The 26806-nt window shown below is 39.6% G+C and overlaps 1 pseudogene; it reads right to left on the reverse strand.

Annotated features, from left to right (window-relative positions):
* Positions 1 to 17399: 17399 nt before the first annotated feature.
* The window catches only part of LOC140503344 (cytosolic phospholipase A2 gamma-like), a 30532-nt pseudogene continuing 21125 nt past the window's right edge, over positions 17400 to 26806 (reverse strand).

Below are 26806 nucleotides of genomic sequence, written 5' to 3' on the forward strand. Positions count from 1 at the left end.
ACCTTAAAACTTCTCTGCTTTTTACCAAACTGCCCCCTTATCAAGTTAGATATCACATCTGTCCAGGAGGCCTCTCTCACCTTTCACCATGTGGGCCAGAGTGACTCTTGGCACTATAGGCAGCTTGCCACAAAAGACAGAGGTTAGTAGAGGCCCTTGATAGAGGCCCATTAGCAAGACTGACACCCCCCTCCTCACGCCACCCTCAACCTCACCAATGTCCACATAGAAGAAGCCATAAACTGCCCCTCCTAACAGACCTATCCACTTATATTTCTACCTGACATCTCCAACCACTTCATCTCCATCCTCACTCTTCTGCCTTAAAGTACCCATTTCAAGCCCACACATGAAGTAACCTGGAAGACACAAAGTAGACCGCAAAATTATTACAGTACTGAGGGCATAGCCATGCCTATTGGCCTCACAACCTCCACTGATCACAGGAAGATCTAACCCACAAAAAAGTGGGGCAGGGTGGAGAGGGAAAGCAGAAGCTGCCTGCAAGGTCTATCTCTGTCTCTCTCTGTGTCTGCGTTTTTTTTGTCTCTGCTTCTCTCTTCCCACCCCCAACCTCTCAAACTTTTAAAAGCAGAAATTATGTGCCAAACATTAATCAGCTTCAGCTGTTTCCATGATCTAGGACACACAGAATGAAAAAGAAGATAAATTGAAGGTCATCTTCTCTATTAACCTGTCCTCTCAAAGTCTGAAAGGGTTCATTGCCCAATATACGGAGAGAGTGAAAATCCCTAAGAGGCAAACACTGACATCCCAAGCATCTATTTCCTGCTCAGACATATTCTGTGGGTTGGTTTTTCCACAGGCAAATTTCACCCATCAAACACTGAACCAGGCTACATTGGAAAGACATGTTGTTCTATATTCTGAAAAATACAGAAAGAATTTGGTCGTTCACTTTTCACTTTGTAAGATTTGAATCCTAATACTACTCCATATACTCACTATATGACACTGGTCGAATTACTTCATTCCTCCGCATTGTTTCCTTCATCCATCAAACGAGGGGATTGAATGTAAGGCCTCTAAGTTATCTTCTACTTCTCAGTCTATGATCCTAACATCCTGAGATTCTAAGAAGGCTAACCAATTGACTCTATAATCTAGAAGCTTCTTTGGGAGAGTTATGAGTTAAATCAGAGAATCAGGCATGATTGACATGTTTGGTTTTTTTATGATCTCATGAGTATTTGTACAGGACAGATTTCCTCAGAAATCCTTCAAAGGCCTTGAAGAATCCTATCTTATCTCATGATAAGTACACAACATAAATCAGGTGAAGGAATGAGACATTTTTCCCAGCTTCTCCTTCTACCTTCTTTGTCCCATCAACTCATTAGCATGCTCAAAAATCATGAAATGGAGATCTAGAAAGAGAGGTGACAGGTAATACCTTCTAGCCCATGAATCATGGACCTGGGACCCTCCAAAGTTGACATAGCATCTCTAAAAAAATTCAGAAATGGGATATTTCATATTCAAAATTGACAAGTTGGACAAGCATCTTTAGAGGTCGCATATATTCCACCCCAAACAGTATACAGACTTACAGGACTCTATGACCCCTACCTCATAACTCCAGTCATGCTGAGGTCTTGGTAAACGATGTAGACTATGCGTGAGTAAATCTCATTTGGACAGTGAAGCTTTATTTGTGGGTTTTCTCTTTTTCCCTTCCCCAGGGATCATGCAGATCTACTCCATAATTACTCATTTGCAGAGGTCCACTCTGCCAAATGCAGCTGGGTAGCACAGTGAATAGACTGTTAGGCCCGGAGTCAAGAATACTCATCTTCCTCAATTCCAATCTGGCCTCAAACCCTTACTACTTCTTTGACCCTGGACAAGTCACTTAACCTTTTTTACCTCAGTTCTTCACTCAGTTCTCCATCCTCACTCTTCTGCCCTAAAGTGTCCATTTCAAGCCCACACATGAAGTAACCTGCAAGATAGAAAGTAGACCGCAAAATTAGGACATTACTGGGGGTAATGAGCTGGAGAAGGAATTGGCAAGTCCTTTCAATACCTTTGCCAAGAAAACCCCAAAAGGGGTCACAGAGAGTTTGACAAGAATCAAGAACAATAATGCCAAATTTAGAACTAGGAGCGTATAAGATAACTGGATTCAGTGTCCTCCTTTCTCCTAAAAATCAGAGAGAATTCACTCAAACTTTTGTGCACAATGATCTGGTTTCAAAGTTTCTTTTCTGTATATCATGAATATTGCCTTCAAGGAGACAGATGGAAGGCAAGTACTGGACATCCCAAAGAAACATGACACTATCTCACAGATAAGAAAAAACTGGTGTAAAGAAAAGACAAAATAAATGCCTTTTGAGAGTGGGAGAGGGGAAGTAATGTATCAATCACACCAGCTCACTGATCTTTCATTACACTAACCAGGTAAAAATAAAGAATCAAAGTCTTTATACTAAGTGCAAAAAGTCTGCCCCAGAAGAATATCACAGATTGATGGAAGAGACATTTGGTCACTCCCCATAGGGCCTGTTTAAAACCAGTAAGGTAGGTCCAAGCTGGGCATTTGAGTCCTGCCAAGCCTCTCCGTGGAACTGATTACTTGATCTCTGATGGATTTAGTAGCCTCCCTACACTTACAAACCCAATTAGAGTAAAGAACAAAGATGAGAAGGCACTGTATGCCTTTCCAAGAGATCCAATGAAACAAAGAAGCTGTTGGCTCTGAAAAATTAGAAATGGCGAAAGTCAAGATGTGGCTGTGATGATCACTATTTCTCACAGAAGTGCCATGGAATACTTTCCGGAAAGAGATCCAAAGAGCCCAGACATAACTTCAGTAAGCTGAATAAAATTTTGGGAATGCTTGTGTGATTTGAGCAATCTTTTGGCACAACTCACCTGCTCACTATTCATGTTCTACAAATGGGAGAATGAGATACTAGTGAGATAATATTTGTGAAAACCACTCAATACAATGCCTGACAAATAGTAAGTGCTAAATAAATTCATATTCTTACCTACTCCCTTCCTTTCTTATAATGGGTCAAGTGCCATTCAAACTGTTCTAAGTTTAAGAAATTTATTATTTAATTTATTATTTTTGTTGTCATGTTTCATTATATATCATATACATAATATATTATATATTATAATCTTTATAATAAATTAATAATTTCTCATTAAGAAATTTAAGCAATTACTAAACTTTTATTTGTCTTCAAATTGTACTCTATTGGAGATTGCTTGAAATAAGTTGGGTATCACTTATATTTTAGAAATACTATTTGGTATCTGATCATCTCCAAGATTAAAATGAGTTCTGTTCCTTAAAGCTCACTTCTGTGTTATTCTCCTTCCATAGAACTAATTCGCTCCATTGAAAGAAAGCTACCAATATGGTTGTATCTCTCAGATCTGATTACTCCCAAATGTTTTTCAATTTAAGCATCTTTAATTCAACACTTTGCTATAAGGGACTTATTACAAAAAGAGAGATCATGGTCCAGTTTAAGGAAAACTTCTTGACAATTAATTCTCTTAAACTGGAATAGGGTACTCTGGAAGGTGGAAGATTTCCCTTCCTTTGCAATTCCCCAACCCAAGGATGGATAACTTTTGGTCAAATACAAAATAGTGGCAAATCTTGGTCAAGGGTGGGTTGAAGCAAGTGATTCCGAAGTCCCTCAACCCAACAAAGATCTCACATGCTGTTATTCTGAGTTGTTTTTTTAAAGGATGGAAATAACTACCTTAAGGAATCTCCTACAAACTGTTGAAAAGCCAAAACAGGAATAAAAGATTCACTCTTTCTTTGTATCTCAACTACTTTGCACAGTGCCTAATATACAGTAAATGTTTGGTAAAGGTGTGTTAATTGATTTCAAAAGTTGTGTGTTGATGGGGTAGGGCTCCAGTGAGTCAATCAATCAAATCACACCTCACACATTAAAAGTAAGAGATAATGGGCTATTAATCAGATGAGAATATATCTTCATTGAATCAAATCATAGTCCTTGAAGTAAGTAAATAAAACATCCTTAGTTAATGTGAATTAGAGGCATTGAAGGAACTGAAATGGCCTTATGCAGGAAGTATGTTCAGTTTACAGAGGTAACACAAGGAACACTTAACCATCCTGTAAACTATTTGGTTACATCCCATACATTAGCATAGTTGGAGAACCCACTACTTTTAAGGGTCTGCTCTCAGTGTAAACAACTTCCTGCTCATGCTCAAATGAGATAATATTTGTAACATGCAGGCACAATACCTGGTACACAGTAAGTGCTTAATAAATGCTTATTCCCTTTTCTTCCTCAGACCTCTTAGAAGAAATCACCGGGAAGAAAGGAAACGAAAGCACCTTGATCAGCTTTCCCTCCCACCTTGACCAGAGAAAACCCTTCAGAGGGACAGACAAATTGAACAATCTTCTTTTGCTAATTATTTCATTTGTTTTCAGTGTTCTAAAATCATTTCCAAATACCTTGGATTTTTTCCCCTCCCTACCTACTCCCTTCCTAAGACGGCATACAATCTTATATGGGTTCTACACATACGTTCCTATTAAATGCATTTTTATCTTAGACATGTTGAATAGAAGAATTAAAATGAATAGAGAAAGCAAAATATTCTGCGATCCAATTCCTAAGTTCTTTCTCTGGATGTGAAAGGCATTTGGCCTCAAAAGTCTATTGGAAATTTTTTAGGTCACTGCTTTACCTTGAATGACTAAGTCTACCAGAAAAATTCCTCACCAAATGTGATTGTTTCTGTGTACAACGTTCTCCTGGTTCTGCTTCTTTCACTCAGCATCAATTCATATAGGTCCTTCCAAGCCTCTCGGAAGTCTTCCTATTCATCATTTTTTATAGCACAATAATATTCCATTACATTCATATACCACAACTTGTTCAGCCATTCCCCAATGGATGGGCATGCCCTTGATTTCCAGTTCTTGGCCACCACAAAGAAAGCTGCTATAAATATGTTTGTACATGTGGGACCCTTTCCCATTTTTATGAGCTCTTGGAGATACAGTCCTAAAAGAGATATTGCTGGGTCAAAGAGTATGTACATTTCTATAGCCCTTTAGGCATGGTTCCAAATTGCTCCCCAGAATGGTTGAATCACCTCACAGCACCACCAACAATGAATTAATGTTCCAACTCTCCCACATCTTCTCCAACATCTACCATCTTCCTGTTCTGTCATATTAGTCAGTCTGATAAGTGTGACGTAGTATCTTAGGGTTGTTTTGATTTGCATCTCTCTAATCAATAGTGACTTAGAACATTTCTTCATATGAATACAGAAAACTTTAATTTTTTCCTCTGAAAACTGCCTATTCATATCATTTGACCATTTATCAATTGGGAAAGGATTTGTGTTCTTGTACATTTCACTCACTTTTCTATGTGTTTTAGAAACGAAATCTTTATCACAAAGACTAGTTGCAAAAATACTTTCTCAGTTTTCTGCTTCCCTCTGAATCTTGGATGCATTGGGTTTGTCTGTGCAAAGTCTTTTATATTTAATGTAATCAATATTATCCATTTTGCACTTCTTAGTGTTCTCAATCTTGCCTGGTCAAAAATTTCTCCATTCTCCACAAACCTGACAAATGCACGATTCCTTGTTCCCCTAATTTCGTTATAGAATCAATCTTTATGTGTAGATCATGTATCCATTTGGAATTTATTCTTTTGTACAGTTTCTGCCCCACTGTTATCCAGTTTTCCCAGCAATTTTTGTCAAACAGTGAGCTCTTATCCCAGAAGTTGGGGTCTTTGGGTTTATCAAATGGTAGACTGTTATACTCATTGACTACTGTGTCTTGAGCACCTATCCTATGTCACTGGTCTACTCCTCTCTTTCTTTGCTAGTACTAAATGGTTTTCATGATTGCTGCTTTATAATAAAATTTGAGATCTAGTAGGGCTACGGCACTTTCCCTAGCATTTCTTTTCATTAGTTCCCTTGGTATTCTGAACCTTTTGATCTTCCAGATGAACTTTAATATGGTTTTTTCTAGCTCTAGAAAATAATTATCTGGTAGCTGGATTGGTATGGCACGGAATAAGTAAAGTAATTTAGGTAAAATTGCCATTTTTATCATGTTGTCTCGGTCTACCCATGAGCAATTGATGTTTTTCCACTTACTTAGATCTGACTTTATTTGTGCAAAAAGTGTTTTGTAATAGTGTTCATACAGTCCCTGTGTTTGTTTTGGCAGGTAGACTCCCAGATGTTTTACAGGGTCTACTGTAGCTTTAAATAGATTTCTCTTTCTCTCTCTTGCTTTTGGGCTTTGTTAGTAATATGTAGAAATGCAGATGACTGATGTGAGTTTATTTTGTAACCTGCAACTTTACGAAAGTTTATTACTATTTCAAGTAGTTTTTTATTTGATTCTCTGGGATTCTCCTAGTATATCATCATATCATCATCAAAGAGTGATAACTTAGTTTCTTCTTTGTCTATTCTACCTCCTTCAATTTCTTTTTCTTCTCTTATTGCACCAGTTAACATTTCTAGTGCCATATTAGTGGTGATAATGGATATCCATGTTTCACCGCTGATGATATTGGAAATGCATCTAGCTTATCTTCATTGCATATAATGCTTGCTGAAGATTTTAAGTAGATGCTGCTTATAATTTTGTGGAAAGTTCCATTTATTCCTATGCTCTCCAGTGTTTTCAATAGGAATGGGTGTTGTATTTTGTCCAAAGCTTTTTCTGCATCTATTGAGATAATCATGTGGTTTCTGTTAGCTCTGTTGTTGATATGGTCAATAATGCTAATAGTTTTCATAATATTCAGCTAGCCCTGCATTTCTGGTATAAATCCTACCTGATTATAACATATTATTCTCGTGATAACTTGCTGTAATCTTTTTGTTAATATCTTATTTAAAATTTTTGCATCCATTTTCATTACAGAAATTGGTCTATACTTTTCTTTCTCTGTTTTGGCTCTTCCTGGTGTAGGTATAAGAACCATATCTATATCATAAAAAGAACATAGTAGGACTCCTTCTTCAGAACTTTTTGCAAATAGTCTATTTAGTATTGGAATGAACAGTTCTTTAAATGTTTGATAGAATTCAGTTGTAGATCCATCGGGGCCTGGAGATTTTTTCCTAGGAAGTTCATTGATGGCTTCTTCAATTTCTTTTTCTGAGATGGGGTTATTTCAACATTCAACTTCCTCCTCTGTGAATTTGGGCAACTTTTGTATTTTAAACTAATCATGCATCTCATTTAGATTGTCAAAATTATGGGCATATAGTTGGTCAAAGTAATTTCTAATTATTTTTTAATTTCCTCCTAGTTGCAGGTGAGTTCACCCGTTTCAATTTTGATATTGGTAATATGTTTTTCTTCTTTCTTCTTTTTAATCAAATTGATTAAAGGTTTATCAATTTTATTGGTTTTTTCATAATCAACTCTTAGTTTTATTTATTACTTCAATGATTTTAATAATTTCACTTTTGTTAATATTTCCTTTGATTTTCAGTGTTTCTAATTTTGTATTTACTTGGGGATTTTCAATTTGTGACTTTCTAGCTTTTTCAGCTGCTTGACAAATTCATTGATCTCCTCTTTCTCTATCTTATTCATGTAGGCATTCAAAGATGTAAAACTTCCCCTGAGAACTGCCTTTGCAGTATCCAAAAATTTTGTTAGGTTGTCACATTATTGTCATTCTCTTAAATGAAGTTGTTGATTGTTTCTCTGACTTCTGGTTTAAGCCATCATTCTTTAGGATGAGATTATTCAATTTCCAATTAATTTTTGGTTTATATTTCCATGGCCTTTGATTACATGTAATTCTTATTACCCTGTGATCTGAGAAGGGATGCATTAACTATCTCTTCCTTTCTGCACTGGACTGTGAGGTTTTTATGACCTCGGACATGGTCAATTGTTGTATATGTCCCATGTACCGCTGAGAAAAAGGTGTATTCCTTCCTATCCTCATTCAGTTTTCTCCAGAGATCTATCATATCTACCTTATCCAGAGTTTTATTCACCTCCTTAACTTCTTCTTTGTTTATTTTGAGGATAGATTTATCAAGTTCAGCGAGGGGGAGGTTGAAGGCTCCCACTAGTAGTTTTGCTCTCTATTTCTTCCTGTAACTCCTTTAATTTCTCCTCTAAGAACTTGGATGCTATACCACTTGGAGCATATATGTTTAGTAATGATATTGCTTCATTGTCTGTGGGGCTTTTTGGCAGGATATAGTTTCCTTCCTTATGTGTTTTGATTAAATGTATTTCTGTTTTTCCTTTGTCTGTGATTAAGATTGCTGTCTCTGCTTTTTTTTGTTACATCAGCTGAAGCACAATATATTCTGCTCAAACTTTTCACCATTACCCTATGTGTATTCCCCCTGTTTCAGATGTTTCTTGTGAACAACATGTTGCTGGATTATGGTTTTTAATCCATTCTACTATTCGTTTCTGTTTTGTGGGAGAGTTCATCCCATTCACTTTCACAGTTATAATTGCTATCTGTGTCTTTCCCTTCATCCCCTTTCACCTTGTTTATGCTTTTAGTTCTCCCTTCTCCCTTCCCCTCCACTTTAGTTTTATTTTTTGACCACCACTTCCCTCAGTCTTTCCTCTCTTCTTTCAGCCCCCTTCCCTTTCATTCCCCTTTTCCCTCACTATTTCTTCCCTAACTTTTAGCCTCCCTTCCCTTTTCTTTCCCCCTTCCCCTCCAACTGCCTATAGAGCTAGGTAGATTTCCATATTTAACTGAGTTTGTTGCTCCTTCCTTGAACCAAATCAGAAAGTAAATCTCAAACAATGCTCATCTCCCTCCCCTCTTTCCCTCTACTTTCTGTGATGTAATTTACTTTTGCTGCCTCCTCCTTTTCACATATCCCATTACAATCCCTTCACACCCTTAAATCACATTTTTATCATCACATTATGTACCTTATGACCACTCCCTCTATATAAGTATATCTCTTTGATATATCATAAGAAATGTACTATTCTCACAATTAACAAGTATCTTTCCTTATAGGGATGTAAACAGTTTTCCCATATTGAATAACAAGTTTTTTCCTCTGTTTACCTTTTTATGCCTCTCTTGTGACATGCGTTTCAAGATCAAATTTTTGATTAAGCTCTGATCTTTTCATCAGCAATGTCTGGAAATCCTTTATTTCATTGAATGTCCATCTCCTTGCTTCAAATATTTTACTCAACTTAGCTGAGTAATTGATCCTTGGTTTTAGTCCCAGCTCCTTTGCCTTACAGAATATCATATTCCAAACCCTTCAATCATTTAATATAGAAAGTGCCAGGTCCTGTGTGATCCTGACTGTAGCTCCTCCATATTTGAATTTTATCTGGCTGCCTGCAGTATTTTCTCCTTCACTTGACAGTTCCAGAATTTGGCAACGATATTCCTCGGTGTTTTTAGTTTGGAATCATGTTCAGGAGGTGAATGGTGGATTCCTTCAATGATTATTTTGCCATCTGGGTCTAGGACTGCTGGGCTGTTTTCCTTGATGATTTCTTGAAAAATATTGTCCAGGCTCTTTTTTTCATCATGGCTTTCTGGTAGACCCATAATTCTTAGATTTTTCTGTCCTGGATCTTTTTTCCAGGTCAGTTGTTTTTCCAGTTAGATACTTTACATTTTTTTCCACCTTTAGTTCTTTAGATTCTGTTTGATGGATTCTTGATGTCTCATATAGTCATTAGCTTCTACTTGCCCGATTCTAATTTTTATCAAATTGTTTTCTTCAGCTAACTTTTGCTTATCCTTTTTCATTTGTCAAATTGTTCCTTTCAAGGAGTTATCTTTTCCCAGTTAGTACTTTCTTTTCCTTTTATCCAGTTTTTCCAGTTAAGTTTTGTGCTTCCTTTTCCATTTGTCCAGTTTTCCTTTTTAAAGGAGCTCTTCTATTCAATTAATTCTTTTTCATACTTTTAAAATCATTGACCAGTTTTTCTTCTATTTCTCTAATTTAACTTTTTAAATCCTTCTTGACCTCTTCCAAGAATGCTCTTGGGCTCGAGACCAGTTCATGTTCCCTTCTGAAGTTTGTTATGGGAGTACAGTCTCGATGATGACCTCTTTGGTATTCATGTTTTGGTCCTTGTCTCCATAGAAAGATTCTATGGTCTTTTCTTTTCTGCTTTGCTTCTTACTCATAATGATCACCCTTTTCCTGGTTTCTAAAGTAGATCTCTGTTTCTGGGGCACAGAAGGCACTGTCCCGCAATTCTTGTGCCTAGAACTTGAGGTTTTCTGTGTTGTGACCTCTGGTTCCTTCAACTATAAGTTTAAGTACTGCGGCCTACTTGGTGCTGAGCTGGCTGATGTTTGAAAGCAGAGGCCAGGGGAAGTCTTTCTGGCTTTCCCCAGAGTTACTCTGGAGTTAGCTGTGTTAAGTGTGGGGGAGGGGTGGTCTGGCCAAAGGAGATTTCCTTTGCTGAGCTAGAGCATAGTCAAGTTCAGTGGTTGGTGAACCCCATCTGTACTAGTGCCTTTCCAATTCCCCTGGGGTGCTGAGGCACTGGTGTTGGCAGTGGTGGGCTCAAAACCCCTGGGGCTCAGGATCTTCATCTAGTTTGCTGTGGTGGGACTGTCTGGGACAGTCCTAGTCCTGTACTGGTCCCCTTCAGCCACAGCAAGAGGGCCCCCCCTTTTCCTATTTTTCTATCCTTACAGGCTAAGATATTGTTTACCCCTTCAGCTGAACCCACTGTTACAAGATTTTTCCTGGTGAAATATTTTATGGGTTTTTCAAGGTCAAAAAATGGAGGTAGAGAGCATTTGGTGACCACTCTGAAATCTTGGCTCCCAGAAGTTCAAGCACGTGCCATACAGACATTTATTCTGTGAGCTGAGAGTCTCAGGAGCAACTGCTACTGTTACTTGGGTCTCTGGGCCCTCACTTGCTCAGTTCCATTGGACTCCGGTCCTGGGTGGATATGCCTGAGATTCTGCATTGTGGCCACTGTCTCAGACTACCCAGAACTTCCTGGTCAGCCCTGCCATGCCTGTGCACTGCGTGCTCCTCCAGGCCTTTGCAACAGATTCTTCTCATCAACCTTTCAGTCTGTCCTGTCCTGGAGATCTGCCACAGTCTGTCTCCTATAGAATTCTACTCCTCCAAAATCCATTCATATTCTCTTTTTAGAGGTATCTGAGGGAGTTAGTACTAAATTTTAGGTTGGTAGTTGCTCTCACTCCACCATCTTCTCAACATTTTCATTGATGTCCTAGCAGAGTCTCCAGAAGAGTGATAGCTGGTTGTGGTGTCTGTATTGGGAATCGAAGATTACCAGAAGAGTGGAGACAGACTAGACATGATGGGGAATTTTATATTCGAAACTGCAATGAGCACAGCAGAAAAGCTGCATTAAACTAAAGGGAGCAAGGTCCTCTCCTAGCCCCAGCCTCAGGTGGCAGCAGCAGTAGTGTCCATTTTTGGAGCCCTCAGCCTAAAGACCCAAGGAGAATTGAGTCACTGATCTGGGTCTCAGCCTTGAGTGGCGGTCCTGGGGTGTTGAAGAGTTCTGGGGTGATGAAGAGTGCTGCTGTGGTGGATGTGTGTTCTGATGTGTGCTCTGGAAAGGGAATTCTACTTGCAGAACCTAGTCAGAAAAGCTTTACTAGCTCCCAGACCAGAGTACAGGCCAGGAGAGGAGTAAGATCCTCTCCCGTGATTATGCCACCATAGGAAATAACTGAGAACTTACAGGTCCCGAGAGCATACCCTCCTCTTGACAACTGACTCAAAAGTCAAGTAACTGGCTGGGGAAATGCCCAAAGGGGGGGGGGGGGAAATAAGACCATAAAAGATCACTTTCTTGGTGCAAAGGTATTTTCTTCCATCCTTACTGATGAGGAATATCAATGCATACCATCAGAGGAAGACATAAAAGTCAAGGCTTCTGCATACAAAACCTGCAAAATAAATATGCAAGGAACTCAGGTCATAGAAGAGCTCAAAAAGGATTTTGAAAATCAAGTAAGAGAGATAGAGGAAAAATTAGAATGAGAAATGAGAGCAATACAAGAAAATTATGAAAAGCAAATCAGCTGTTTGCTAAAGGAGACCCAAAAAATGCTGAAGAAAATAGCACATTTAAAAATAGACTAGCTCAAATGGAAGAAGAGGTCCAAAACGTCAATGAGGAGAAGAATTTTTTAAAAAACAGAATTAGCTAAATGTAAAATGAGGTTCCAAAGCTCACTGAAGAAAATAGATCTTTAAAAATTATAATGGAGCAGATGGAAGCTAATGACTTTAGGAAAAAGCACGAAATTACAAAACAAAAGCAAAAGAATGTAAAAATAGAAGACGATGTGAAATATCTCATTGGAAAAAGAACTGCCCTGGAAAATAGGTCCAGAAGAAACAATTTAAAATTTATGGGACTACCTGAAAGCCATGATCAAAAAAAGAGAGCCTAGACATCATCTTTCATGAAATTATCAAAGAAAACTGTCCTAGTATTCTAGAACCAGAGGGTAAAATAAATATTGAGAGAATCTGCTGATCACTTGCTGAAAGAGATCTAAAAAGAGAACTTGGATTAAAACCACGAATCATCTACCCAGCAAAAGTGAGGACTATACTTCAGAGAAAAAAAATGGTCATTCAGTGAAATAGAGGACTTTCAAGCATTCTTGATGAAAACACCATAGATGAATGAAACATTTGATTTTCAAAAACAAGAATCTAGAGAATCATGAAAAGGTAAACAGGAAAGAGAATTGTAAATGACTTTATAAATCTGAATTGTTTACATTGCTGCATGGAAAGATAATATTTGTAACTCTTGAGACTATTCTCAATATTGGGGTAGTTGGAGGGATTGTATACATATAGACAGAGGGAACAGAGTGAGTTGAATGGGAAGGGATGATACCTAAAAAAATAAAATTAAGGGGTGAGAGAGGCATATATTGGGAGGAGAAAGGCAGAAATGGAATGGGGCAAATTAGCTCGTATACAAGATGCAAGAAAAAGTTTTTTTCAGTGGAAGAGAAAGGGGGGGTGAGAGGTAAAAAGTGAAGCTTACTCACATCACATTTGGCTTAAGGAGGGAATAACATGCACACTCAATTCTGTATGAAAATCTATCTTACACCAAAAGTAAGTAGGGAAGGAAATAAGTGGGGTAGGGGGTTGAAAGGGAGGGCAAATGGGATGAGGGAGTAATAAGAAGCAATGACTTTAGAGGAGGGACACGGTCTAAAGAGAGAATACAATAAATAGAGGATGCGTTGGAGGGAAATATAGTTAATCTTTCACAACATGACTATTATGGAAGTCTTTAGCAAAACTACACATGTATAGCCTAAATTTAATTGCTTGCCTTCTCAGTGGGGATGGGTGGGGAGGGAGGAAGGGAGAAAAGTTGGAACTCAAAGTTTAAAGAATGAATGTTGAGAACTGTTTTTGCATGCAGGTGGGAAATAAGAAATACAGGTAATGGGGTATAGAAATCTATTTTGCCCTACAAGAAAAGAGAAAAGATGTGGATAAGGGAAGGAAGGGGTGTGATGGCAGGGAGAGTAGACTGAAGGGAGGGGTAATCAGAAAGCATGATGTTTTGTGGTGGGGAGAGGAGAGATGGGGAGAAAATTTGGAACTCAAACTTTTGTGAAATCTAATGTTGAAAACTAAAAATAAATGAATTACTTAAAAAAATAAATAAAAATAAAAATAAAGAAATACTGAAAAGCAAAGGAGTAATTAATAAAATTGAAATAAAGAAAACTATTGAGCTAAATAAAAAAAGCTCAGTTGGTTTTACGAAAAAAAAAACAATAAAATTGATAAAATTTTGGTCAATTTGATTTTTAAAAAGAAAGACGAAAACTTTGTCCCTGTTCCTGTCATTTAACCTCTCTCTGCCTCAGTTTTCTCAATTGTAAAAAGTGAATGATTACATAATGTACATCCTTTAGTTGTTAGGTCGATCAAATGTGATAATATTAAGGGATTATCACAGTGCCTGGCACACATTGTAGGCATTTAAGAGATGCTTTTTCCCTACAAAATAAAATGAAACAGTTTTAGAACATTTCCTAGGCTTGGCCCAAAATGTGGACAAAATGCCATAAGAAAGAATCACAGAATTCTCAGAGTCAAAATTGGCAATGCTAAAATACAAGAAAAATATTACAAACTGCCTCAGTATATAAAATGAGGATCACAGGCAATAGTTGAAGAAGGTTTTGATTCAGCCCACAGAGAGTAGTGACTCAAGAGGCCTGAGGTAGGGACATAGACCTACTAGTTTTGCAACTAATACAATATTCAGCATTCTAACGACCATCCCCAGACAATGAACTGGAATGGGTTTGTGAGGAGAAGGGAAGGACATGAGGAGTCACCACTATGGCTTTAGATGAAGACATAAGATTTAGTCAAGCCTGGGTCAGCATAAGTAGAGTGATAAACTGGGTGAAAGGATGATGGAGATGTTCTGAGTGACAACTACAGAATGGGCTGAATCTGTACTGCTACCCAAAGTTGACAGAGAAAGAATAGCAGATGGTGATTCCCCACATCTCCTCAAAGAAAAAGTTGAATGTCTATGTGTACATTCTGTCTTCTTCCTTGCTTCCATTTCAGCTTTCTAGGCTTGTTTGAGAAGTAGCTGAGGTCTAGAAATATGGTTCTTTTCCCAATTTTTGACTTTGATTGAAGTCATTCACTCATAGTAAAGACTATAAAGGACCCAGACTGTTTGATATCAGCAAGTTGCTGCTGCCTTCCCCCTCCCCCAAAATACTTTGCGCATAACTGCTTATTTACATTTGCACCATATTTAAGTTGTGTATATTTTTACACATGTTCCTTATCTCCCTCAATAAAAGGGAAGCTCTATAGGAGTAGGGATTACTTCAGTCTTTGCACTTGCATCTTCAGCGGTAGCAGAATCTAGTGCATACTGGGTGCTGGACAACTCCTTACTGAATGGAGACTTTTCAAATGTTATTGACATAGCTCCTCAGTCCCCTCTGCCTCCTATAGTCTCCTGAACTCAGAATCCATCTCAGTCAGGTAAGCTGAGCTTTTCTGTTGCTACTGAGCACTCTCTATACCCTCACTTACATTGGGGAGCAGATCTCTGTGAATCATTTTTGTTCTAGCCTCTCCATTGCAAAGGTCACTCTCCTTGGCAGAAAGCACAAGAGCAAAAATGAACTGAGCAGCTCTGTCTTCTCCCTATTGTCAGTGATCATCCTGTCCATCCTAACCTGTGGTCTAATCACATCCTTGATTTTCCATCAGCTAGAATTGAAAAGCCCTTTCTGTTGTACTGAAGTGGCCTCACCAATCTCCACTCTCCATTGGCTTCAGCACACCTCAAAATGTCCTTTTACATCCATCCTCTGTTAACTGTCCTTTTCCTTATTCCAATATAGCTTTTCAAAATATAAGTTGGCTCAAGAGTTCCCTGTACATCTACAGTGATGTCTTAAGGCAATTCCTTTTCTCTCTCCACATGGAATGGTCTGGGTTTTCAGAATTTAATTTCTGATAATTTCCCTTATATTGTGCATGAAATACAAGCTAGGAGCATTTATAGCTTCCTCGCTCCCAAGCAGATCACCCTAGCCTTGGCAATATGACCAGGATTTCAGGGTGGGAACACATCCTGTAGAGTAAACACAGAATGGAGGTAATTGTTGACAAAAGTAGAATTTTCCATTTGTGAACCTTGTGGCTCTTTAACGGCTTGGCATGCAATAAAGAAGAAATAACAACAATGAAGGCCCTCTTATCCTGATATATTGAAGTATGAAATGTCATGGGGCATGTAGTGAAGGGGAATGTGGTGAACTCATGGTGGTTAGAAAAGGAAACTAATAAAAGGAGGGTCAGGATGGTGCCATGGAAGGAAGCCATCAAGTCTCATCACTTGGTCAAATTCTCCTTGTACTACGGATCTGAAAGAATTTCCCACCTGCAGGAAAGCAGTGCACATAGGAAGAGCAACATTATGCAAGATTTTCTATGATAGACCTAGCTCTTCTCAGCAGTAGAATGATCTAAGACTTACAAAAGAGTCATGATGGAAAATGCTAGCGACATCCAGAAAAATAACTATGGAGTCTAAATACAGAAGGAAGTATACTACTTCCACATTTGGACATTTTTTCATTCTTGTTATTTTTCCCTTTTGGTCTGATTCTTCTTTCACAACATGATGAAAGTGGAAACATTTTTAACAACTTTTATCAGATTCCTTCCTGTCTCAGAGAACGAAGAGGTGAAGGAGGGAGGGAGAAAAATGTGAAACTCAAAATTTACAAAAATGAGTGTTGAAAATGATAATTCAGGAAATATAAAATACTATTAAGTGTATACATAAAGATACAGATAGGAGGAGAGAGAAGTAGATAGATAGATAGATAGATAGATAGATAGATAGATAGATAGATAGATAGATAGATAGATAGACAGATAGATAGATAGACAGATAGATGGATGGTGGATAGATAGATATATAGACTGGCCCACCTCCTATTCCATGGAATGGTTATGAATGAACTCATCTAACATGAACAAGAAAACTTGTGGGTACTTGAGGCAGTGATCAGAGTTCTCCTTTGAGGTTGAGAAAAAATGAGAACTTTAGGGTGGGAGAAATAGTCACATTAGTGACAAAAAAGCTGTAACTTTTTGCTGAGTAGACCCATGCTTGGTGAGGCCAATGGGAATGGAAAAGAGACATTCTGGGTGGAGGCTACTCTGCACTCCAATTCCTGTCATATCCTGTCTCCTCAGCAAATGGGAAAAGGAATCGAGGAAGGTAAAGACCCTGGCACAAGTTAAAGAGGGTTGGATCATACTGGTGCAATGTCTCCCTTTCTTTGTAGGAATGAAAGGAATGACATGTGTATGTTTCTTGCCTGGTTTTTGTTGCCTGTTTGTGAGTGTCACTGAGAAATGGAAATAGACTTCTAATATAATTGAAGTCAGAGAAAAAAAAGAGAAGTGAAAATTTCAGTGCGAAATTTGGCACACACACACACACACACACACACACACACACAAAACTGATTGACCTTCGAGCTCGATTTCAGCTCAGTTACTATTTTTCAAAAAGCCTAATCAGTCAAGTAAACAAAAAAAATGGGGGGATGCAGAGAAAGAAGTCAATTCTTGGTCCAAGATCACTGAACAAATGTGTGAACTAGACATGGCATACATTATCATTCTACAGATGAAATAACAGAAGCTCAAAGAAATCACCTGACACAGGGTCATATATCCTGTGTCTGAGCCAGAACTCAAACTCACATTTTCTGGCCCTTGGATCACCACTACTCCTGCCAACACCAACCTTCTGCAAACAGCAATGAGTAAAGCAGAAAGATGGAAGAAGAGACTCTCGGGGGCCAAGGCAATATTTTATTGGACCAGGAAAGGGGGAGCAGAATGTTGGTAAATTGCATGAAGCATGAGAGTACAACGCAAAATGGGGGCCTTAAAACAAAAGCTGGATACTTGAAGCATTTAACTGAGCAAGTGAAAGGATGCTTCTCCCAAAGGGCAGAAGGAATGGCAGCTGAGTCCCAGGGGACAGAAGTCAGTCTTGATATATGTGTACTCTGTGAGGACAGAAGTTCCTTAGGCTGCTTCCTATGATGCCAGGTGAAGGATCTTCTCGAGGATAGGACCCTTGTTGTTTCTGATATTTGCCTTCGAGAGGTCCAGGAGTTCACATACTTCTTTGTCAGAATAGCTTGTGAGGCGGAATGTTTTATATGTCTCTTTTTTCCGCTTAATGTACTCTATGACAGGGACAGAGAAAATATAATGTTAACATGCAGCCCTTTCTGGACTCTGAAGAGGGTTACATCTGGACCCTTGTCATCAAAGCAGCTATAAAAACTGGCAGCCAACGAATCTCAGAGCAGGAAAGGACCTCAGAAGGACTATCCTTTCACATACTTGTACAGAAGTTTGTTGTCTGTTATCCTTAGCAAGTGATCATCCAAAGTCAAACCAAAGGCCCCCAGTTACACAAGGGAAAAAACGTCTTAATATTTCCTACCCTTCACACATTTGATGTCATTGATGATACCTCCCTCCCAAAGTCTTCTGACTTACAAATACTTAACTCCTTCAACCACCCCCAAAGGACCTGGCCTCCCTGAACATCCCCATCCTGCTTGCCTTCTAATATGCAAAGAGTCATGTCTTAGGAGCCATTACAACTTTTCCAGGCTTCTCTCTCTCTCTCTCTCTCTCTCTCTCTCTCTCTCTCTCTCTCTCTCTCTCTCTCTCTCTCTCTCTCTCTCTCTCTCTCTCTCTCTCTTCCTCATCTATCTCCCCCCTCCCTTCATTGCTTAGCTCTCTCCAAAGTTACTAATAATCTGTCAATTGCTTAATCTAAAGTCCTTTTCTCAATTATGGTCCTTGATTTCTCTGAAGCTTCTGATAGCATCAATCACCCCCTTCTCCTGATATTCTCTTTTCTTTAGATTTTTGTGATACTACCCTCTCCTAGCTCTCCTCCTCCTCATCTCACTGCTCATCCTCAGTATCCTTTGCTGGATCTTCTGACAGGTCATGATTGCTAAGTGTCCATGTCCCACAGGGCTCTATGCCGAGCTCTCTTGTTTTCTCCTTCTGTACTATTTTACTTGATGATTTTCCATGGCGTTGATTGTCATATCTCTGTATTGCTGATTCTCTTACCTACTCATTCAGCCCTAACCTCTCCCCTGACTTCCAATCTTCTGTCTCCAACTATCTGTTGGACATGTTTAACTCAACATGTCCAAACTGAACTTATCCTTTCCCCTAAAGTCTTGCTTCTTCTTCACTTTCCAGTCACTGTCCATTGTAACCACCATCCCTCCAATCACAACTTAGGATTCATCCTTGATTCTTCCCTATCTCTTACCCCCTTGTATGCAATTAGTAGTAGACAAAGCCTATCAATTTCACCTTTGTGTCATATCTCAGATATGTTCCTTTCTCTCCTCTAACACTACCACCACTCCAGTACAGTCCCACATCACCTCACACCGGGACTACTGCAATTGTCCAAAGGTGGTTCTGCCTGTCTCAAGTCCCACCCCAAGAAAATTCATCCCCCATTCAGACACCAAACCCATTCAATAAATTCCAGGGGCTCCCTACCACTTATAGGGTCAAATATAAAATCCTGTGTCTGGCATTCAAAGCCCTTCATGACCTTTCACTTCCCACCTGAACACACACAAACACACACACACACACACACACACACACACACACACACAGGCTCTTCATTCAGTCACACTGGCCTCTTTGCTGTTCCTCACACAAGGCGCTGCATCTCCCAATTCCAGGGACTTTCACTGGCTGTCTGTCCCATTCCTGGAATTCTCTCCTTTCTCAGCTCTGCCTCCTGGTTCCCTGGCTTGCTTCAAGGAAGCTTTTCCTGATTGCTCTTAGTTCTCACGGCTTCCCTCTATTGATTATCTCCAATTTATCTTGTAATTATTGCTGTTTGCACGTCTCCACCACTAGACTCTGAACTCCTAGTCAGCAGAAACTGTCTTTTGTGTTTTTCTGTCCCACCTGCTTCACACACAGCCTGGCAAGGACTATACGTTGACTTTTAAGTTTTTTCACTAACTTCACAAGGTTGTTGTGAAGACTGAATGAGATAATTTATATAAAATGGTCTGCACACTTTAAAGTACTACATAAGTGCTAGTTATTGTTATTAAAGCCCCATTTCAGTAATTTCATATCAGCCCCTACATCTGTGTCAGCCTCCTGTTGACTGAGTCCATGGAACAGCAACTGAAAGTCAAGAGATGATGCCTCCGAAACGAGATCACTACCAGAGAAGTGGAAGGCTTCCAGTAATTCTCAACTTTAGTATCATAGGTGTTGGGTTCTTGCTGTGAATTTTGAGAAAGCAACTGGAATTGCCTTCATGGGTGAAACAGCATGGGCAATTTGAAAAAAAGTCAGAATAATGACTGAAAATTAGAAATTCGTGCAATAAATAGTGGGAAAACGTACTGGATTCATAATCTCACAAGACCTGGATCCAGAGCCGGCTTCTCCTACTTACAAGCTGGTTGTCCTGAAGAAAGTAATTTAAACTTTCAGGGTCTTGGTTTGTACATTTGTACAACCATAACTATATGGCTTCAGAAATGCTTCTCAGTTATACATCTTTAAACTATGAAAACTGGCATGTTTGGAACCTTGAAATTTTGCTGTTATAAATTGGTCCCATTGATGTTTGATTTAGTGTGATGCAAGTCTGAGGTATGGCATATAGGAAGGAGAAGGGAGTTGGGCTGGGAGTATAATAAGAGGAAAAAGAGCTAAAAGTTTTGGAGAGATGCTGCAAGAGTTTACAAAACATAGAGGGGAGACAGTCCACAGATCACAACCCAATGTTTTAATACTACAAAGCCAAGGGACATTTGCTAATATTGTTATTCGTTACCAGCTTCAGAATATTTAGACACATAGCCTGTGAAATGTCTTAGACAGTTTATATGCAGTAGAGCTCACTGTAAAGGGAACAGCACATTAGGACTGTGGCTAGTCTGACCTTTAGCTGGTGACACTCCTGGAGACTGGATTAGGCACTGGAAGTTTATCAGGTTCACTAAATTCGAAAACAGAACTGATGCCTCCAGCTATTTCTGTGAAATCAACAAGTCCCCAAACAAGGGGAGAAGGCTTGCAGGCTAGTGCTGAGGGGGATGAGGGGCACCTCAGAATATTAACTCCAACCTTCTGAGCAGAATGGAATCCATGGACAAATCTGGGAAACCAATGTGATCAAAGCTGGGACAGGACCTTCCTGACCTAGTCCCCATTGTCTTCTTTCCCCTGAAATGAGTCTCTCTGTCTAGTCAACCACAAACCTCATTACTGTACCCACTTAATAAAAGTTAGTTGACTTGATTTCCCTTGGGAAGTGTGAAATAACAGTGAATGTACTAGTTCTTCCCATTCTTGCCCAGGATCAAATAGGACATAAAGAAACTAGACCAGGCACTACTGGGCTACTTCTTAGATGTGGATCTAATAGGAAAAAAGCATTAACATCCTTAGACTGTCCCTTACCCCATTTCACACTAAATTTTACTGGTCCTTAAAGATGATGGTCAAAATCTCTAAAATGGATCCTGGCGGAAACCTACCTGCCAATGGCAGAAAAGTTTGGAGGACCTTGCTAAATCAGGAAAGAGATGGAAAAGTCATGAATGCTTCTAAAACATACTGCCACTGAGAAATACAAATGTGGGGAAGGGGGCCACCACAACTCTTTACTCTGCCCAAACTTGAGTTGGCAACATCCCATTATCATCCTGTGGCTATTGTGGAATCAGGATCATTTCAAAAGCCAAAGTAAACTTCCCCATGCTAACCATGGGAACATGCCTGACACTTGCCACATATTTATAAGAGGACGAAAATCCCCTGGGTCAGGCTGACCTCAACAAAAGTGCCTTCAGCCAAACTACTTTGCTGAGAGATCTATATAATTCTCAAATCCCTCCATCACCACAACCACCCAAATGGTTGATACTTGATTTTCTGTAACACTGGCTGCTACATCATCCCATTTGAAGCAGGACTTACTTAGAGAAGACTAGAAGGAAGAAGGCATCACAACTTAGAGTGACCTGGAGGCTCCTAACACCTCTCTTTCAGCAGTTAAACAACATTCACCAAAGCACATGCTTGCATCCCCACTGTGAAAATTCTAGGTGATAGGAAACCCTATGATCCCAGTACCCCAGTGCTCTTTACCAACCTCCACCAACCCAGTGCAAGACACCTCAGTGGCCTGCAGCCTAAATCCATACCTTCACTGCCACAATTCACTTTATTGAAAAGTGGGAAGTGCATGACCACAGGTGCCTTCTCCCCTTTAAAGATGTACAAGTCAGAGGGAGCCTTGGCTTCTTGGTCCAGCTTAGAGTAATCCACTGAAGGGAAAGAGATTTGGTGGGCTTCGCAGTACTTTTCTGTGGCCTTGATTGTCTAAGGAGAGAGGACACAGGTTCATTGTAGCTACCACGTGAGAGCTCTGAAGCATGAAGCATCTCTAGAGAATTTCAAGCTGCCTCCTAAAAGTACACTTTTGGGAGAGGGAAAGTGAGGTTAATAAGAGAGAGAAAAAACTGGATAAAGGACAAACCATGAGATGGAGATTAGGATTCAAGTCTCATATCCTAAAGAAAGGCCTCCTTCTTTCTTGATTTCCCCAACTAGGGTCTTTGGGAAGGGAAAATGACCTTCCCATTACCTCAAATGGATCCCCTTCACTGAAGTCAAAGGAGAGAATGATATCACTGTTCCACACTGGGGGAAGGACCAGGGGATAGGCAGAATTGATAGCCAAGCCAGCATCCATCCAATATATATATATTCCTGGTCTGTAGGAAGTGAGGTCGGAGCATTGCCTGGGAGAAAAAAAGACCAAAAACTCCCAAAAAATCATAGAATCTCAGAGCTGGAGTTGACCCAACCCATTCTTCAATCAGGATCACATGAGCAATAGCCTAGAAAGAAACAAAGCTTCAGAGAAGTGAGTGTACTCATTCTGATGTCTAGCTGTGACCTCACCCACCATCAACCACAGGCACACTGTCTTCCACTCACTAAGAAGAAATCATTTTATGAATGCCCCCTCAAAATCTCCTTCACACTTCCACCCCTGCTTACTTTCTCTACTTTCTGACTTCTTTTCTGGGCATTTCATTGCTTGTCTCCCATGCTTGTAGCACTCTTCCTCCTCACCTCTACCTTCCGTGATGGCTTCCCTCTTTTTCTTCAAGTCTCAGCTAAATCTCACTTTCTGAAAGAAGTCTTTCTTTATCCCCCTTAACATTAGTCACTTCCCTCTCTTGACTTCTCCCAGTTTATCCTGTCTCTCTCTTCTTTGTACATAGTTCCTAATACATTACTTTCACCATTACCCTGCAAAATCCGGAAAGGCAAGGACTGGGTAGGTTTCTTTTTTCACATTTCTTTGTATATCCTGTACTTAGCACAGTGTACAGAAGAGAGCAAGTGCTTTCTAAATAAATGCATGTTGATATGACACAGCATAACAAAGATACTTGTCTCTACATAGAATAAGCAATCTTAGGACATTATCCTTATCAGAAAAGGTCATACAGGGAAACAATCACTTATCAAAGATTCTATACAGCTGCCCAGATCTAGATTTGATAAGTGACTGCTCCAGTTCTTTCCTACTCAAATACTGAAATGCTTAAAATGCCATTACCATGTTTATACAGAAAGTTATTTGTTGTTCCCCACTTCCATCTACAGAGACACTTGATGGTCTTCCGGAAAAAATTGAGGAAAGCTTTGCCTAGAGAAAGAGAAATCAGTATCAGAAGATGTTTACAAAAGAATTCCAGTGTTGGGAAAAGCAAGGATGGAAAAGCCGGAGGAATTGTTCAGAAAAAGCAGAGAAAGTAGAGCCCTGAGAACTGAGTCGGAGGACAGGATCTGATGCTTTCTAGCTACGTGACGCTGTCCAAGCTATTTATACTCATCAGACTTCAGTATGTTTCCCCATAAAATGAGGGGGTTGGCCTAGCTCAATTCCAAGACCCCTTATAGATCTCAATTCTATGCTCCTGGGATATTCTAGTCTAAGAACTGCACATTGGGGCAACCCTTGTTCCTCTCTGAGCCTCGGTTTCATCACCATGAGGAAAAGGAATTTGGAAGAGGCAGTCCCAGATGGTCCCTGAGGTATGATATTTTGTAGAAATTAGGGTTATTACATTCCACTTCCTGCTGTCCACACTTGCCTCCAGTAAATACATTGGTCATCTAACATCAGACAGATGACAGTTATCTCCTCAAGATGGTACAACTGCAGCTGCAGGAAAATTTTAAATTTGGACTCACTCTTGTTGACCAAATGTCGGTGTAAAGCCTTTTCCAAGAAGTCCTGAATGAACTGCATCTTTAGGTCTCGAAAGTGTTCCATCATCTGGTTAGTCAAGGTTGCACACTCAGAAAAATATTTGTCTCCTGTAAAAGGAAAGAGGATGCATCAATCTCTACCCCTTCTGAGGGCACTCTCTGTGCTGACTGTATGGCTCTGTGTCACAGTGTTTGCTAGTCTAGAAGAAGGTAGGACAAGTAGTTTGAAAAGCAAAATATGAAAGCATTCTTCTGGACTTCATGTGTGACCTGATGTGTCCTGAATGGATATGTCAGCACAACGGCCAGCTCCCTCTGGGACTCACGTAATATCTTCATCCAAGAAATTATATCAGATACTTTTGGAAGGCATAGCACCTGACACTCTTTGGGTAGTCATCAAGAGTTTCGAGGACAAAACTGAAAAATTATTCCCCTTCTCTACTTCTATGCCCATAATAGCATACCTGAGTTTTCTATCTCAGCCAGGTACCAAATATCTTCCCTTAAACTGGGGACCCTCTGAAATAAGGTCTACATTGTCAAGCCTGGACTAACTCAATGGCACAGGTATGACTCTTCCCTCAGACTAAGGGATTCCTCAAAGGCAGGATTGTGTATAAACCTCAAACCAGAGACTTTTAGAGCTGAAAGTTGTCTTCTCCTTTAAACTAGGAGCAGCCCAAAAGTTGGTATCTTGTCTTATTCATCACATTAAAGGCTTTCTGAGGGTAGAGGGATGAGAGACTTAATTAAATGACACCCCCACATATACACTTCAGGATTAAGAGCTCATTGTGGAGTAGCAAAAAGCCTAGATTTAAAGTCAGAAGAACCTGGTTCACCTCCCAGTTCTGCCCTTAAGTCCTGGTTGGTTCTAAAATAAATCTCTCATCTGTCTTTTCTGCAAAATGAGTTTAAGGGTCATTATAGTTTTGAGATCCTATGAGTTTCTGTTCAAGAGATGGGCTTTCTCCATGATCTGAACACCTTAGAGGAACTACCACATGCCTTCCTACCTGTCATTATACAGTTTAGTTTTTTCTCCATTTCTCCAGAACAATCGCCATCTGTTATGAAGGCAGAAACCAAGTCAAATAGTTCATCTTGTGTAGTTCCCAAGGTATCTCCTGATAAGAAAGGTCAAATATTATTAATATCCCTTCCCTCTGATTCCCCAAGGCTCTAGGGACTGAACAGAGGAGGCTGAGAGATGAAGAACCCTCTCTTCAGGCAAGAGGCCTAGAGAAATTTATCTGTTCACAGGTAGATGCCTACTGGACCAACCTTGAAGGTGCTTGGAAGAATCAATACTTCTAGCCTTTAAGATATCCTCAGAACCTATACCAACACCAAGATACTTAGAGAAAAGAAATCTATGACAACCTGTTGTGAACTAAATTGGCTACCCTACAAGAAAATTCTTCTCCAGAGTCATGCTCAGTCTCCCTTGCTGGAGAGCAGCAAATTTAGTGGAAAGAGCACCGTGGACTCAATTTTAATGCTAGTTCTGGACTTTCCTACTTGTCTAACAGTAGTCAAGTCACTTCCCTCTCTCACCTGCCTCGGTTTCTTCATCTCTAAAATGAAGAGGTCATTGGCATGATCTATCTCCTCAAGTTCTGTTGGGGAGAGTGATTGTAGGCCGTAACATATTATGAATATAGGAGTCATAATTATTGCTATTTTTTTAATCATGAAGATGGCTGAATGAAATGTTATGTCACAACCCAATTTCTTCCCTTTTCCAAAATAGTAAGAAAAAGAGCAGAACGATTGCTCTGATGTCTGTCTCCAAGTATTTAAAAGGAAACACTCAAGAAAGAGAGCACTTCTTAAGAACCTATTATGTGGTAGGTACTGGGGTTGTAAATGCAAAGAATATAGGGATCCATACTGTCAAAGACTTTACATTCTCCCAGAGAATGGATATATGATGCATACATAGTGCATATATAATGATTTACACAATAAATATAGGAATAAAGACTAAATGTGCAATTTTACTCATACAAGGAATACTCAGAAGAGGAAAAACTTCCTCCACCAATGATGAATGTCACTTTCTGAGGATTTAAACTCCTGGAGAGTTGACTAGAAAGAACCCCATACCCAGAGCCATGGTCAGTATGGTTTGCAGACATTGCAGTTACAAAGGCAAGGGTTAGTCTATCTAGTAAGACTGAAGTATGTTTCCCTTGCCATTTCTTGTCTGTACACCAGGGTGGATGACTGGATTCTCCAAAAACTATTTCCCAAACTGATGTGTTCCACCTCAAAGGGATGAAACAAGGAGCATAGTTAAGGAGTGTGGTTCTCACTGAGCACAAGGTGTTATGCTGTCAGGTATGATTCAAGAACCATTGAGTCCTGTCCACATCATCCAGATTGAGAACATTTTAGGCAAGGTGGAGATATAAACAGCAGAGTCACTGTGCATCTTGAGACAACTGGTCAAGATTCATGTATTGTAGTGAATCTCTAGCTCTCCAGCATGGTACTGCCCCAACAGTAAGCCCAAATTCAAAGCCTGCATAGGGAACTACTCTAAGTGCTGTGTGTGGGAAGTGTGACCCCTTTCTTATGTGACCTTTTGGTTGCTTAAAGGAGTAGAAAGACCATTCATGTGAAAGATAATGTCCTTGAAAAGAAACTTAAACCACAGAATAAGGATTGAGAAGAAATGTGAATGTCATATGGAGCTGAGAGAAAACTGGCTCTCATGAAAATTTATCAACAGGACCTGATGGAAGACACATCAATAGAGGTAGGGCAGACTACAGGGCACTGTGTTTTAGCTGCTCATTTATATGCAAATATTCAAAGAATTTGAAAATTTAATAGAAATTATCAGACCAATACCTATTTAGAATGCGTGGAA

Source organism: Notamacropus eugenii, chromosome 5, assembly GCF_028372415.1.
Source record: "Notamacropus eugenii isolate mMacEug1 chromosome 5, mMacEug1.pri_v2, whole genome shotgun sequence".
Taxonomy (NCBI): Eukaryota; Metazoa; Chordata; class Mammalia; order Diprotodontia; family Macropodidae; genus Notamacropus; species Notamacropus eugenii.